General features: G+C 35.9%; 1 pseudogene; it reads left to right on the forward strand.

The window, feature by feature from the left end:
• The first annotated feature begins 5,948 nt into the window (after positions 1–5,948).
• The window catches only part of LOC140514750 (heat shock factor protein 2 pseudogene), a 44,793-nt pseudogene continuing 33,261 nt past the window's right edge, over positions 5,949–17,480 (forward strand).

The following is a 17,480-nucleotide window of genomic DNA, read 5'->3' on the forward strand; positions in this document are numbered from 1 at the left end:
TTCCAAATAAAATTCTGTCTTGTAGGAGAAGCCTTTCCTTGTCCCCCTTAATGCATTTCTTCTTTTGATTATCTCCATTTTATCTTTTACTTAGCTCCTTGTGTATAGTTGTTTTCATATTGTTTCTACCATTAGACTGTTAGCTTCTTGAGGTTAGGGACTTTGCTTTACCTTTCTTTGTATCCTCAGAACTTAGCATAGTGCCTGCCACACAGTAGACAACTAGTAAATGCTTCTTAACCTACTGACTAATGGATTTACAAAGAGATTTAAATAAAGATTAAATAAAATTAAAATTAAAAATTAAAATTAAAATAATAAAATATTAAATTAAATTACATTAAATTAAAATAATAAAATAATAAAAAAATTAAAAATAAAGATTAAATAAAAATTAATTAAAATAATAGTTTTATTGGAAAGGTTGAAAAAATATTAAACCATTAACCTACATGCAAATTATTAACAAAAACCTATCAGGAAGAGAAACAAAAAGAAATATTTTGGCATCCCAAGGAATATTAACTTGACTCTCTTTTTCGCAGGGAACTTGCTCATGAAGATGACATTTTTACCTCAGTAGTTCACTTCTCGATCAGCTTTGTCTATCCCCTCAATGACTTTGCTGATTTTCCTATGATGTTCTTTTTTAAAACTTGTGTTTAATAATTGATGCCCTTCTCCTAGGCATATATGCATCTCATTGGTCCCTGGGCAGCAATGGCACACCAAGAGTGCTAGCAGTTAAATTTTAACTTGGCTAAGAGTGGAATGAGTTTTACTCCTCCCCTCCCCAAGTCCTTTCTACAAGTTTGAAAACTGAAGAACTAAAGGCTATTTTACATTTTTTTTTTCCATTTCATGGGTAGTTGTGATTGAAAGCAAATTCATTACCCTTTCTTCAACTTCTTGATTATCTAGCAATGTCTTGCATGTAGTAGACATTTAAGCATTTTGTTGAATTAAATTGAATTATGAATACTTCTTATCAACCTTCAGACAGCAGAAACATTTTAACACCAGACCCATACACCAAGTCCTTCCATCTTGATGGAACTTACCACAAAGCTTTGCTTTTGAGCATCCAGAGTCATCCCTATACTACAATGAGTCATTAGAACAGGACTTTCATATATCAGTTCAATTTAGTGTAATTTTCTATTGCGTGATACTCACATGTTGGTGTATGCTGAAAGCTAATTGGGAAACATACTGGAGGCTCTCTAAAACTGTATGTGGCAAAGATCTCTTCATAAATGCAATCATCTTGTTGTTCAGTCACTTCAGTTGTGTCTGACTCTCCCTGATGCCATTTGGGGTTTTCTTGACAAGGATACTATAGAGGGCTTTGCCATTTCCTTTCCCAGCTCACTTTACAGATAAGGAAGTTGGGCAAACAGGGTTAAGTTACTTCCCTAAGGTCACATAGCTAGTAAATATATGAAGCCAGTTTTGAAACCAGGTCTTCCTTATTCCAGGTTCATGCTCTATCCACCTCTTGCTAAAAGAGACAATGTTATATAATTAGAAATAATGTAAAAACTAACATTTTATGGCGCTTAAAATGATAAAATCTTTAATTACATTATCTCATTTGATTCTCATAACCATGTAAGGTAAGTAATTTAAGGTAGTTGGTGATGCAGCAGACAGAGTGGAAAATCTGAGTACAGATTTGTCCACAAATTCTTAATAGTTCTGTGGTCAAATCATTTAACATCAGTTTGCCTTAATTTCCTCAACTGTGAAATGGGGATAATAATAGCACCTACGTCACAGGGTTGCTGTGAAGATTGAATGAGAGAATGCTTGTAAATTGCTTAACCATTCTTGGCACATAGTAGGCTCTCTATATGAATGATTATTCTTTTCCCCTTTATTTCCATTTTACAGATGAGAAAACAACCTCAGAGGAGTTAGGTAATCTGTCCAATTTGAACCCTGCTCATCCAGACTACAGTTCCCTGATGTAGTGAAATAAAACCACAGAATTCAGAATCAGGAAAGACCTAGATCAATCTAGTTTCATTCCAGTTCCTCCTTCACTCAGCTATAAAGATGATCTTTCTAAAGCTCAGATGTGACTATGTCACTCCCTTCCTCAATAAACCTCATTGACGGTTTATTACCTCCAGAATCAAATATGAAATCTTCTGTTTGACTATTGAAATGGCTTATCACCTGAGTCCTTCCTACCTTTCTGGTTTTCTTACAACTTATTCCCCCCCCCCCATATACTCTAAAATCCACTGACACTCTGATACTGACCTCCTTGTTGTCTCTCGAACAGGACACTTGAACTTTGACTCTTATTTCTGACTCTAGTTAGACATATTCACTGGCTGTTCTCCACACACACTCCCTATTCCAGAATTTTCACCCTCCTTGTCTCCACCTCCTGGCTTCTCTGCTTCCTTCAAGTCTCAACTAAAATCCCACCTTCTGCAAGAAGGCTTTCCCAGTACCCTGTAATGCTAATACCTTCCTCAAACATCATGCCTAATGGATTGTGTATGTATCTCATTTAGTCATAGCTGTTTGCATGATGTCTTCCTTGTTAGATTGCAAACTTTTGGAGAGTAATGAATATTTTTGCCTTTCTTTGTGTCACTGGCATTGTGTCTGCAACATAGTAAGTGATTTCTAAATGCATGTTGGTTTGAATGGACTTGTCTTGAAGAATGACTGAGGAAGACTTGAGGCAGGGACTGCTCCATTTTTATTTTTATATTCACAGCAAAGCCTGGCACATAGTAGGAGATTAATAAATGCTTATTGATCAATCCATTAACAACCTCTGATCTTCTTTTAGGAACTTTTTCTTGGCAAGAGCAGAATGTATACTTCTTGAAGACAGAGACTGTGCTAATTTCCCATCTTGCATTCTCTATACTTAGTGTGGTACCTGGTGTATAGCAGGTGCTTTAATAAATGTTTGCTGGATAAATGGTAGGCATGTGTTTTTCCCTGGAGTCCATCTGGCTTCAACAGGAGGTGGTGACTGCTGAAGGAAGTGTAAGAAAAGAACTGAATCCTTGGGGAATCCTTGGATTTCCAACCATGGCAGTAATTCCTTGAGCATTATGTTCACCTGTGATATTTAAGAGAGAAGAGAGATATGAAAGGATAAATGAGAGATTGCTTTTGTGATTAACTAATTGTGTTTTTGTAATTAACTAATTATATAACACTGTATAATTAGTTAATTACAAAAGCAATCTCTTCATTTATTCCAGAGATCTCTTAATTGAGTGAAGTCTCCCTTTAACAGTGGTTTCAATGGTTACTTCTGTCTTTCTATAATGACTTTACACAAAGGCACAGTGGGTAACAGAAGGCCAAACATTTGACTTAAAATGAAAACTTCAGTGCCCCATCCCTCACTCCCCAAAGAAAGTTCATATGGAAATATTCTCAAGTATTGAGGGAAGCAGTAACTTCCCTTAATAAAATGAGAGAGTGTGGTGATTTTCAGATTATCTACAAGACAGGAGAGTGTAAGTGAGATACTGAGTAAATGCTAGAAGAGGTGAGAAGAAGGTATTAAATACTGTAAAAATATGTCCTATTGGATACAATGTTGGACTTGGAGTCAGAAGTACTGAATTTGAATTCTACTTCAGAAGCTGTGTGATCTCAGGCAAATCACTTAACCTCCATCAATTTGTAAAATATAATAGCAGCAACTGCAAAGAATTGTTGTGGGAGGCAAATGAGGTGAGTTATGAAGTGCTTTGCAAACTTTAAGCAGGATATAAATGCTGGTGATTATTATACACACAATTCGTTTTCATATTTAATCATCATGGCAACCACATCATATTAGAATTCCCTATACAGAAGACCTAAATATAATTCCACTCTAGACTATGTGTAGTGTGGTAGTTTGGTTTGGCAATACACTGCAAAGAGATACTCAGGGACCAAGACATAGTTAACAAAGAAAAATTCACTTCAGGTAGATGTGACTTTCTATGTGCCTTCCAACATATCCAGCAATGTGCTGAAGTCAGCTCATTCCAACTCACAAGAGATAAATTAAGTTAGACATTCAGTGTAAGCATTAACACCTTGGATATTGGCAAACACTAGAAATCAGGGCTTTATTTTTGTTTTATTGATTATCTAAACTTAAGAAAGTAATGGAGAGAATGTCAATAACTCAAGTTCACCAGCGCACCCTTGTCCACACCATACTAATGCTCAACAGAGAAGAAACATTAGTATCCAATCCAATTAGTATTCAATACTTACTTTATTTGTACCACGCTTGCATTCCTCTGCATCTGTCTTAGAGACTGAAGACATTGACAATTCAGCTAAAATTATTGTCTTTGGAGTATAATATCATTCCTCCCTGGCTGAAATATAGTGGTATTTCAATCACTTCATCTTTAATGATAGCAGGATTAAAGTGAGGGACATTTAGGAATCATTTCCCCTAAATCTAGACTGTCATCAATGGAGAAATATTAGGGGAGAAGGAACTGATACTATAGAGTTACACTTCTGGACTCCTGTAGAAAACAGGAATCCTTGGAAAATCAAAGACTAAAACACCAACTGAAGAATTATCACCAACCAAAGTTGTCATTGTATTCTCCCACATATCTTTGGATTCAGGGTATAGACAGAGACAGTAAATTTCTTAGTATGTCATAGATCATTATAAAATGTAAGGAAAGTAGATACAACACTGGAAAGGAGATGTGTGTGTTCATCCTTTGTTGCTGAAGAAGACCATGCCATCAGAGAAATGATGACATGACTTGCACTTGACTTTGTTTTGAGTGAGGGAAGGCTGTGCAGGTCACCAGTCTCACTTCTCCTCCAGAGCCATCTGAATCCAGCGACGAGATATTCATAAGGATAACTGGAGATGACCCAGGATGAGGCAATTGGGGTTAAGTGACTTGCCCAAGGTCACACAGCTAGTGAGTGTCAAGTGCCTGAGGTGAGATTTGAACTCAAGTCCTCCTGACTCTTGCACTGGTGCCCTACCCACTGCACCACCTAGCTGCCCCAGAAAGGAGATACAGAGGTGAGCAAAATAGAAGGAATTTGAAGGTGGGGTTTCGATAGATATGTTATTTACTCTGTCAGGAACATGACTCTACATGTTCATGGATGAGTCTAAGGGTAATTGGTTTTTAACATAATTTAGGTGGATTGGTTTGGTGTAATTCCACTTTGACTTAAGCAACAAAGATAAAGATCTATTTGTGGGGTTTGTTTGGTCATTTCTTGGCAGGTACAACTGTATTTGACAAAGTCAAATTGAAGACAGGCAGGGCTGGGAGCAAGACTCTGTCCTTTCTGGCCAGTGTTTGTTCTCTCTGTGTTTTGGTAAACCCTAGTGAATCCAACTTGCAGAAAGCAAAACTGAACATTCAGTGCTTTTGTTTATTTGTGGCAACTGACTGGATTGGCATCTTGTCCTAATTAGCAAGTAAACATGAGAATGACAAGGATGGATTTTTCAAGCCTTATTTTGCTTATACTTCGACTGTGAAATGACTTAGAAGTCAACATGACCCCATCTTATTTTGCCACATTATAGTCCCAGGGTACACAAAGTCCACAAACTCAAAGCCACTTACTTTTACTTCAATTCTTGGAAAAATTCTAGAATGGATCATTAAAGAGATGATGAGTGAACATCTAGAATAGAAAAGGAAGTAGTAATTGCAAAAAGCTAGAAGTTCATCAAGAACTTGGTCATTCTAGATCAACCTAATTTCCTTTTCTGATAGTTCCCTAACCAGCAGATGATAAGGATAATGAGAAACAGTTTGTGCAGGTTTTAATAAAACATTTAATAAAAATATCTAATATTGCTTCTGTAGAAAGATGGAAAAATATAAACTAGATGATAACACAATTAGATAGATGTGAAACTGGTTAAATGTTTAGACTCAAAGAATGTTTATCAATCATTCCATGTCAACATGGTGGAAGGTATTCAGAACAGTGACCAAGGGGTCATAAATGATTTTATCAATGATTTGAATGAAGGTATAGATGTTATACTCATCAAATTTGCAGATGACCCTGAACTAGAAGGAGTAAATAACACATTGGATCTAGCAAAGTTAAGGGCAGGTAAGTGATGCAGTAGATAGAGTGCCAGGTCTGAAGTCAGGGAGTCTCATTTTCATGACTTCAAATCTGATCCCAGACATTCACTAGCTATGTGACCTTGGGCAAGACACTTAAACCTATTGGCCTACATTCCTCATCTATAAAATGAGCTGGATAAAAAAAAAAAAAGGCAAACCTTTCCAGTACCTTTGCCAAGAAAACTCCACATGGGATTATAAAGGGTCAAACATGACTGATAGTAATGGACAGTAAAACTAAATTTAGTTGTGATAAGTTCAAAGTATCATACTTGTGTTCAAAATATCACCTACAAACTTCTGGGAAGCAGGATGGTGGAACAAGCAGTAAATTACTCTAACTCTTTCATATTCACCTCCAAACAACCATAAAGTAGTGCTGCAAAATAAATCCTGGACTCAGGAAGCCTCAAAATCAAATGTAGAACCTTGATTTGCTTACCTTCTCGGTGGGGATGGGTGGGGAGGGAGGAAGGGAGAGTAGTTGGAACTCAAAGCTTTAAAAATCAATGCTAAAAATTGTTTTTACAGGGAACTGGGAAATAAGATATACAGACAATGGGGTATAGAAATCTATCTTGCCATATAAGAAAATAGAGGGGATGAGGATAAGAGAAGGTAGGGGTGTGATAGATAGGAAGGCAGATTGCAGGAAGGGGTAATTGGAATGTACACTGTCTTGGGGTGGGTGGAGGGGAGACAAGGGGGAAAAGTTTGGAACTCAAAATCTTGTGGAAGTGTCTGTTGAAAACAAAAAATTAATTAATTAATTTAATTTTAAAAATTAAAATTTTCCCAAAATTTTTTATAATAAACTAATGTTGTCCTACAACTGGAAAGAATATTAAAAACCATCTACTCCATCTTCCCCACCAGGAGCTCCCCACCAGAAAAATAATCAAGTGTAGAAAGGCAGAAATGTTAAATGCATTCTTTTCAGATCATAATGCAACAAAAATTACATTCCAAAAAGGGAAGTGGATAGATTAAAAATTAATTGGAAACTAAATAATCTAATCATAAAGAATAAGAAAGTCAGAGAATAAATCATATAATAATCATGTTTAATCAATAGTATCATTAAATAGAATGACAACAATGAGACAATATATCAAAATTTATGGGATTCAGCCAAAACAGTATTTGAGGGAAAATTTATTTCTCTAAATTCTTACATCAACAAAATAGAAAAAAAATCAATAAATTGGACAGACAATTAAAAAAAGAACTAGAAAAAGAATAAATTAAAAATCCCCAACTGAGCAACACATTAGAAATCCTGAGAATCAAAGGTAAGACTAATAACCTTGAAAATTTAAAAAAAAAAAACTATTGAGCTAATAAATAAATCTAGGAACTGGCTTTATGAAAAAATCAACAAGATTAATACATCATTGTTTAATTAAATTCCAAAAAGGAAAGAAGACCACCAACTAGCCAATATCAAAATCAAAAGGGTGAAATCATTGCCAATGAAGAAGAAATCAAAGCAATCATTAGGAAATATTTTACCTATTACATGCCCATAAATCTGACAATCTGAGCAAAATAGATATTTAGAAAATTATAAAGTACATAGATTAACAGATCAGGAAATAGAATCCCTAAATTAACACCATCTTTGAAAAAGAAATTGAACAAATCATTAATGAATTTCCCAAGAAAAAATATCCAGGACCAGGTGAGTTCACAAATGAATTTTCCCAAACATTTAAAGAACAATTAATTCCAATACTATGCAAAACATTTGGACAAACACAGTTGATGAAGGAATTCTACAAAATTCCTTTTATGACACAGATATGGTGCTAATACCTAAACCAGGACAAGCAAAAACAGAATGAAATTTAAACACCAATTTCCCTAATGAATATTGGTGTAAAAATATTAAAGAAATACTAGCAAAGTGATGGTAGCAATATATCACAAGGATTATACACTATGACCATTTGGGATTTATACCAGGAATGCAAGACTAGCTAAATATTAGAAAAACTGTCAACATACTTGACAGTATCAATAACAAAACCAACAGAAATAATATTATTATTTCAATAAGATGCTGAAAAAACTTTTGACAAAATACAACCCCTGTTCCTATTAAAAACAGTAGGGGGCTTAGGAATAAAGGGAATTTTCCTTAAAATGATAAATGGTATCTATCGAAAACCATCAGCAAACATTATCTATAATAGGGATAAGGTAGAAACCTTCACAATAACATCAGGGGTGAAGCCAAGATTTAGTATTAGAAATTTAGTACTAGAAATGTTAGCTGTAGCATTAAGAGAAGAAAAAGAAATCAAAGAAATTAGAATAGGCAATGAGGAAACAAAACTATCACTTTTTGCAGATAATATAATGATATACTTAGAGAACCCTAGAGAGTCAAGTAAAAAACTACTTGAAATAATTAACAACTAAAATGGCAGAGTAGAAAGATGCACATACACTTGCTCTTCCCCCATAGCCCATAAAACACCTGTAAATAAAGACTCTCAACAAATTCTAGAGCAGCAGAAGCCACAGAACAATGAAGTGGAGGAGATTTCCAGCCCAGGGTGACCTGAAAAGGGAAAGGGAAAGGTCTGTCACACCAGACGTGGAACAGAGCCCAGCCCATCCTTGGTCACATGGCAGGGCGCCAGGAGGAGGATGTGAGCAGGTCTTGGGGGCAGAATCCCCAGGGGCAGTAGCAGCACTTTGCAGATCCCTCAACCCGCAGGTGCCAAAGGTCAGTGAGAGGGTTTTTTTCAGCTGGCCAAGAAGGGAGTAGTGTCTTCCCGTAGCTCTGGCTTCAGGAAGCAGCCTCAGAGGCCACACTGGGCAGCAGCAGTTCCTACAGCAGCCCACATCCGTTGTTAGATCGTAAAGTCCCTGGGGGATCTGAGCAGCTGATCTTTATCTCACACTGAATGGCAGCCCTGCTCCTGCCTAAAGCCCCTGGGAGAAGTGAGCAGTTTATCTGACTGTCAGCCTCTAGTGCTGGCTTGGTGGAACTGGAGGCCAGGTGATTATGGAGAGGAAACTACTACCTGAAAATTCCGGGCACAAAAGTTTCTTGTTGCTCCCAGACCAGTGTACACGCTTGATTGTGCCATCTTGAAGGAACTGAGATCTTACAGATCCCCAGAGTATACCCTACTCTTGACAAAGGACCCAAAAGTCAAGCAACTGGTGTGGAAAATGCCCCAAAAATGGGGGAAAAAATAAGACTATAGAAGGTTACTTTCTTGGTGAACAGATATCTTCTCCCATCCTTTCAGATGAGGAAGAACAATGCCTACCATCAGGGAAAGACATAAAAGTTAAGGCTTCTGTATCCCAAACATCCAAAATAAATATTCAGTGGTCTTAGGCCATACAAGAGCTCAAAAAAGATTTAGAAAATCAAGTAAGAGAGGTGAAGGAAAAATTGGGAAGAGAAATGAGAGAGATGCAAGAAAATCATGAAAAGCAATTCAGCAGCTTCCTAAATGAGACCCCAAAAAATGCTGAAGAAAATAATACCTTTAAAAATAGGCTAACTCAATTGGCAAAAGAGGTTCAAAAAGTCAATGAGGAAAAGAATGTTTTAAAAAGCAGAATTAGCTAAATGGAAAAAGAGGTTCAAAAGCTCACTGAAGAAAATAGTTCTTTAAAAATTAGAATGGAACAGATGGAAACTAACGACTTTATGAGAAACCACGAAATCACAAAAGAATGAAACAACGGAATACAATATGAATTATCTCATTGGAAAAACAACTGACCTGGAAAATAGATCCAGGAGAGACAATTTTAAAATGATGGGACTACATGAGAGCCATGACCACAAAAGAGCCTAGACATGTTCCTTCATGAAATTATCAAGGAAATCTGTCCTGATATGATAGAACGAGAGGGCAAAATAAATATTGAAAGAATCCAGCAATCACCTCCTGAAAGAGTTCTAAAAAGAGAAACTCTTAGGAATGTTATAGCCAAATTTCAGAGTTCCCAGGTCAAGGAGAAAATATTGCAAGCAGCCAGAAAGAAACAATTTGAGTATTGTGGAAATACAATCAGGATAACACAGGATCTGGCAGCTTCTACATTAAGGGATTGAAGGGCTTGGAATATGATATTACAGAAGTCAAAGGAACTTGGATTAAAACCAAGAATCACCTACCCAGAAAAACTGAGTATAATATTTCAAGGGAAAAATGGCCATTCAATGAAATAGAGGACTTTTAAGCATTCTTGATGAAAAGACCAGAACTGAATAGAAAATTTGACTTTCAAACACAAGAATCAAGAGAAGCATGAAAAGGTAAACAGGAAAGAAAAATCATAAGGGACTTACTAAAGTTGAACTGTTTACATTCCTACATGGAAAGATAATAAAATTTGTAACTCTTGAAACTTTTTTCAGCATCTGGGTAATTGGTGGAATTACACACACACACACGCACACACGCACGCACGCACAGAGAGAGAGAGAGAGAGAGAGAGCATAGGGTGAGTTGAATAGGAAAGGATCATATCAAAAAAAAAATTAAGGGGTGAGAGAAGAATATATTGAGAGGAGAAAGGGAGAAATGGAATGTGGCAAATTATCTCTCATCAAAGAGGCAAGAAACAGACTTTTCAATGGAGGAAAAAAGGGGGGAGGTGAGAGGGAAAACGTGAAGCTTACTTTCATCACATTTGACTCAAGGAAGGAATAAAGTGCACACTCATTTTGATGTGAAAACCTGTCTTACAATATAGGAAAGTGGGGGAGAAGGGGATAAACAGGGTGGGGGAGGATGATAGAAGGGAAGGCAATAAGAAGAGGGAGCAATTAGAAGTCAATACTTTTGGGGAGGGACAAGGTCAAAAGAGAGAATAGAAGAAATGGGGGGCAGAATAGGAGGGAGGGAAATATAGTTAGTCTTACATAACGTGACTATCATGGAAGTCATTTGCAAAACTATACATATATAGCCTATATTGAATTGCTTGCCTTCCTTTTGGGGATGGGGAGGGAGGGAGGAAGGAAGAGAAGTTGGAACTCAAAGTTTTAGGAACAACTGTTGAGTATTGTTCTTGGATACAACTGAGAAATGAGAAATACAGTAATGGGGTACAGAAATTTATCTTGCCCTACAGGACAAAAGAGAAGATGGGGATAAAGGAAGGGAGGGATGTTGGAAAAGAGGGCAGATTGGTGGTAGGGGTAATTAGAATGCTCGGTGTTTTGGAGTGGGGGAGGGGAGAGATGGGAAGAAAATTTGGAACTCAAAAATTTTGTGGAAGTGATTATTGAAAACTTAAAATAAATAAATTTTAAAATTAATAATTAACAACTTCAGCATAGTTGTGAAATAACAATTGAAGAAATGTCATTTGCTCATGGGTAGACTGAGTCAGTATAATAATAAAAGTTCTGCGTAAGCTAATTTACTTATTCAGTGCCATACCAATCATCATTTGATAGAGCTAGAAAAAATAATGACAAAATTTGTCGGGAAGAACAAAAGGTCAAGATTATCAATGGAATTAATGAAAAATAAATAAAAACGAAGGTGGTCTAATAATAGAAGATCTAACCTCTATTATAAAGCAATAATCATCAAAACTATTAGGAACTGGCCAAGAAATATAGTGGTGGATCAATGGAATAGATTAGGTGTACAAGACACAGTAGTCAATAACTATAGTGGTCTAGTGTTTGATAAACTCAAACACCTCAGCCTTTGGAAAAAGAACTCACTATCTGATCAAAAAAAAACTGCTGGGAGATAAGGAATACAATAGGATACAAACCAGGAATAGATCAATATCTTATAGCATATACCAAAATAAAGTGGATGATCTAGACATAAAGGGTGATACCATAAGCAAATTAGAAAAACAAGGAATAGTCTACCTACCAGATCTATGGGAAATGGAAGAATTCATGACAAAACAAGAAATAGAGAAGATTATGAAATGAAAAATAGATCATTTTGATTATATTAAAATAAACAGCTTTTGTACATACAAAACCAATGCAACCAGGATTAGAAGGAAAGCAGAAAGATGGGAAACAATCTGTAGTTTATAGTAAGTATCTCTGATAAAGGCTTCATTTCTCAAACATATAGAGAACTGAGACAAATTCATAAGAATACAGGTCATTGTCCAATTGATAAATGGTCAAAGGATATGAATAAGCACTTCTCAAATGAAGAAATCAAAGCTATCTCTAGATACGTGAAGAAGTGCTCTAAATCACTGTTGATTAGAAATATGCAAATAAAAAACAACTCTAAGGTACAACTTCACACCTATCAGTTTGGCTAATATGACAGAAAAGGAAAATGATAAATGTTGGAAAAGATGTGGGAAAATTGGAACACTAATGCATTGTTTGTGGAGTTGTGAGCTGGTCCAACCATTATGGAGAACAATTTGGAACTATGCCAAATGGGCTATAAAACTACCCTTTGATCCACTAATACCACTACTAGGTCTATATCCCAAAGAGGTCATTAAAAAAGGGGAAAGGACACACATGTACATGTATAGCAGCTCTTTTTGTGGTGACCAAAAGTTGGAATTTCTGGGAATGCCTATCAGTTTGGGAGTGGTTGATCTAGCTGTGGTATATGAATATAATGGAATACTATTAATGCAATATCAAATGATGAACAGGCATATTTCAGAAAAGCCTGGAAAAATTTACATGAGCTGGTGCTGAGTGAAGTAAGCAAAACCAGAAGAATGCAGTACACAGTAACAGCAACATTGTGTGATGATCAGTGGTGATAAATTTAGCTCTTCACAGCAATGGAATGATCCTAGACAGAACTGAACAACTTGGAAGTAGGTAGGGGGCAAAACTAAAATAGGTTAAACTTCTTTGGACTACAGATGGATTATTAGTGACTTACTTTCCAAGTAAAAGTATAATTGTATAATTAGTGATTAAACCATTTTTTCAAGTAAATCATATCTTAAAAAGGGAAATTTCAATTAATATCAATTAAATACACTAATTACTTAAAATTTTTGTTCATCATGAAATCATATTAATGTGAAAAAATTACTTTGCTAAATGGTGCCTTTTAATATTTTTTTTAGGTTTTCTTATGGTTTACATTTAGTTAATGGGATATATTACACTTTTTGTCAGCAATCAATTTATTGTAATCCAGAATCATGTTTGAAATTGATGTTTTCCAAATATCTTCCAAGTATTCATTAGTTAGAGCTGATTATTGCTGGTTTTTATTCAAGTTTATAATGGAGAAGATTTGTTCAAATATGTAGTTACTCCAAAATATACTGAAAACCTATAAAGTATTATCTCACAGATTTTTAAACTCTCTCTTGTCCAAACTCTTATCGAAGTCTTAAAGGATGGTTTCTCTATATTTATTTTGATAAACTGTTGAACACTGAAGTTCAATAACCCTTAGCTATAAATGAGTAGGAATTTCCTGTGGATCCACAGAAAAAGGATCTTCAATTCACTTAAATTTAATATCTTCTTCATTAGTTAGTATCAGTCTTCTGTCAAACTCCTGTCAAACACTGCTAATCTGATCAAAAGTTCAACGTTGTTTGAATATTTTTCTCCTAATTTATTATGCTTACATAATGGAATATATTTCATACATGTAGTAAAGTGGCACATTTCTTCTTTAGAGCATTAACTTTTAAATAGCCTCAGTTTCATTTTGAAAGTCTTTACTTCAACAATAATTTGAAAAATAAGTTGACTTTTCCCTTGAAGATGTAAATTCAATTCATTTAGGTGACCTGTGATGTCGCATAAAAATACAGGTCGTTATTCCAAATTTCATTATGTAGCTCCAGGAAATTATTCAAGTCATTCTCTAACAATTGAACAATTTCTTCCTTGAAAGGAACAAAACATTGCAAATAAAGCAGATGCAAAACATGTCTCAACCAATGAACTTTTGTGTGTTAAGAATACATCATTGCAGGTGGTATCAACCTCTTCAAGAAATGCTCAAAATGACATGTCTTAGTCCCCTTAGATGAATATAGTTTACAATCAGCAGTACCACTGACATTACATGGTCAAATTTTAAAACTTTGCTGCATAACACTAGCTAGTGTACAACATAATGAAACTTAGTTATTTTTTTTTTTGCCAGCAAACTCTTCAGCAAGAGTTATTGCATGAAGGTTTTGCCTATACATATATGGAGCACCATGGGTACAAATGGCCACTAAATTTTCAAACATGATGCCTAACTTTTCAGTTACACACTTGTTACTTCATTTGTGATTGCCTTTCCAATAGTTTAATCTTACTTCGAGTACAAACCAGTCAATTCCTCAGTTACTTCAAAGTTGTCATCTACACTTTGAATGAAAATTAGAAGTCAAGCAGTATCAAATCAATACTTTCAACCATTGCTAAAGAACAGTAGCTGAATTCATCTACCTTCTGATGTAATTGATCATGAAGATTATTAGACATATCAGCTACTCCTTGTTGCATGGTCTTACAGAACAAAATTACATTTTCAAAAACATTTTTTTTAATCAAGACATGGTCCAGAAACTGCGATCATAAAACACTTCTATATGAAGTTTTCAGTAAAAGACTTTCCAGCAGCAGCAATTTTTTAGAAATCTGAAAACTAACTTCGGTTTCCACCTCCTTTTCTGAGTTCACTTTCTTGAAAAACTGTTATTTCAATAATTCAATAATTTGAATGCTTTAATTTGTTTTTCATTGGCCTCCAATTTGCTTAAATCAGGATGTCTTGATCCAAAATGGTGATGATGATCGCACTCCTTTGGAATAGCGATTATGTCTCAGTAAACAAGGCACAGTATTTTGTTTCTAGTTGTAAGTAAAAAAGTATCTATTTGTTCACTCTAGATTAAACACTCTATGTACTGATTCTATTTTCCATTTCTTTTTATCATCTAAATTACAAAGTCACCCCAAAAAACTTTAATGTTAGAACCAAAATATTTCTGGAGCAACTACTTATGTCCAAAGAAATACTGAACTGAGCGCCTGACCTTGGAGAAAGTGAAAGACACTCATGTGGCTTGGAGGATGGCGGCACAGCAAGAGAGAGGAAGAAGCCCTGGCATTGTTGCTGCTTATCACATAGTGGGCATCAGCTGCATTGGTACATAGCTGTTCTCACTTCGTCCTCACTCAACACTAGTAATGACCAAAAGCACAGTAAATATACCTGACTCTCACTCCTCTCAGACTGGGGACAGACTGATGATAGTTGGTTGCCATGGGTAATGTGAGAAACAGGAGAGAGAGAACAGTGGCAAACCACGTGCTAAGTTACATGATGGGCACAATAGTGACTAATGGAAGGCGGATTAAGGAGGGCACAGACAAAGCACTGGTTATATCTTTGTTTTTACATCCTCTACACTTTTCATGGGCTGCCCAAAATCCTTTGGTGGGCTGAAAGTGACCTATGTACCGTATGTTGTGCAGGCCTGATCTAAGACAATTCTAAAAGACTCATGATGGAAAATACTATCCATATCCAGAGAAATAATTTGGAGTCTGAATGCAGATCGAAGTAGACTATTTTCACTTTTTGTTTGTTTTTGCTTTCTTGAAGTTTTTCACTTTTATTTGGATTCTTCTTTCACAACATGACTAATGTGGAAATATGTTTAACATGATTGTACATGTATAACCTGTATCAGATTGCTTTCTGTCTTGGGGAGGAGAGAAGAAAAGGAGGGAGGGGGGAAATGTGGAACTCAAAATCTCATAAAAACGAATGTTAAAAACTATCTTTACATGTAATTGGAAAATAATAAAGTGCTATTAAGTGAAAAAACAAAGAGTTCCTTGGGACACTTAGAGGTTAAATGGCTTACTTAGGTTTACCTAGCCAGTTGATCAAAGTCAGGACTTGAACTCAGGTGTTCTCAATTGCAAGACTGTCTCAATATTCACTAGCCATACAGACATATCTATATCTACATATATATGTTTTATATATACATACCTCTTTCCTCCCTCCTCTTCTTCTTGCTCTCATCCTTTCCCTTCTTCTTTCTCCTCTATTTCCAGATAGGTAGCTTACGGAGAAAGAGATATAGTTGGAGATACAGATACGGAGGAGAAAAGAAGAGGAAGAAAGGGAGGGAGGAAGAAAGGAGGGGAAACAAGGAAAGGAGAGGAAAGGGAGAGGGGAAAGGAAGATGGAAGAGGAAGAGAGAAGAGGAAAAGTGAGAGAGCAAAAGAGAGAGAGAGGAATAGTATCACGAAGTTTAGTAAGACATGAAAAAAGTGCCTCCCCTCAAAGAAGTTACATTCTACTGGGGAATATAAAACACAGAGATGTGTGTGTGTGTGTGTGTGTGTGTGTGTGTGTGTGTGTGTGTGCGCGCGTGATTATTTGAGGAGGGGAAAAGCATTAACAATGAGGGCAATAAGAGAAGTCCTCTCATAAGTGATTCAGTCTAAGTCTGAAACAAGCCAGAAATTCTAAGAGATGCCATTGAGAAGAAAGTGCATTCCAAGTATGAACTGTATATCTTCTAGAAATGTAGAGATGTGCAAGATGCAATGCCAAGGTTGGAAAACAAGTAAGGCAGTTTGCAACAGAGAGTGTAGGAATGAAGAAGGGAGCTAGATTGTGAAAGGCATTAAGTATCAAACTGAGGCATTAGCATTTTATTCTAGAGGCAATGGAGTCACTGAAGGTTCGCAAGCGGGGAGAAATAAGGTCAGATATGTGTATCAGTGAAGATTGCTTTAGTAACTCAGTAGAGGTTGGATTATAGAAGGGAAAACTAAAAGCCAGCAGTTCTGTTGGGAAGCTATTTGTAATAAATTTGGTTATATAGATCTTGAAGCCATCTGCATGAAAATGCTAATTAATCACATAGGATTTGATGAAGTCACAAAGTAAGAAAGTACAGAGAGAAAAAAGAGAGCTAAGGACGTTTGAGGGGAACTCTTGATTTGGATGACATAGACAATGACCAAGTTGAGGAGTCAGAGAAGGAACAGTCAGACCAATAGGAAGAAAATTTACATTACCATTGAATATAGTCATGCTTGGGTTGAACATATCTAGAGGCCATTTCTAGCAGTTAAGATGTTTTCGTAATGAAAGAAATGTGTTTCCACAGCTGTCTTCAGAAGGATAATAGAAAGGTCATTAGGCTTAAGAGTCAAAAGACCTGGGTTTGGATCCTGCATGACTTTTCCACTTACAAGTTATGTAATCTTGAGCAGGTCATCCAACATTGCTAAGATTTGGTTTCCTCTGTTATAATAAAGGGACAATAAATTTTGTGCTACTCACCTCACAGGGTACCAAAAAAGAAAATGTTCAAGAAAATCCTTCTTAAATGATTGAATGCTACACACATGGCAATTATTATTACCATCATATT

This window comes from Notamacropus eugenii, chromosome 7, assembly GCF_028372415.1.
Source record: "Notamacropus eugenii isolate mMacEug1 chromosome 7, mMacEug1.pri_v2, whole genome shotgun sequence".
In the NCBI taxonomy this organism is placed as follows: domain Eukaryota; kingdom Metazoa; phylum Chordata; class Mammalia; order Diprotodontia; family Macropodidae; genus Notamacropus; species Notamacropus eugenii.